The following is a 281-nucleotide window of genomic DNA, read 5'->3' as shown; positions in this document are numbered from 1 at the left end:
AAAGAGAACAGGCCAAAAGATGTGCTCTTCCCAAACTTTCGCGGAAAAAAATAAGACAAAAAGATGAACAAGAAACGAAACGAAAAAAAAAGAAAAAATCACAATAGCTTTTCAAGAAATCCTCCTGCAAAATGACAAGACAAGCAAAATGATTTCTCGAGAAGTGGATACAGAAAAAAAAACATAACACACACACAAACACAGCACAGCAGCAAAATTGGAGTACTTAAAAACAGACCCAAACAAAAATCGAGGGCAAGAGTGTCAACACGGATGGCAGA

The 281-nt window shown here is 36.7% G+C and overlaps 1 protein-coding gene across 1 annotated transcript in view; it reads right to left on the bottom strand.

Moving 5' to 3' along the window:
• LOC119586485 (transducin-like enhancer protein 4) overlaps window positions 1-281 on the bottom strand; it is a gene marked incomplete in the record, with an annotated part of 158,632 nt that overhangs the window by 71,282 nt on the left and 87,069 nt on the right.

This window comes from Penaeus monodon, chromosome 21, assembly GCF_015228065.2.
Source record: "Penaeus monodon isolate SGIC_2016 chromosome 21, NSTDA_Pmon_1, whole genome shotgun sequence".
Classification (NCBI taxonomy): Eukaryota; Metazoa; Arthropoda; class Malacostraca; order Decapoda; family Penaeidae; genus Penaeus; species Penaeus monodon.
Note: the sequence above shows the minus strand (reverse complement) of the source record. Positions and strands in the feature narration are given on the sequence as shown.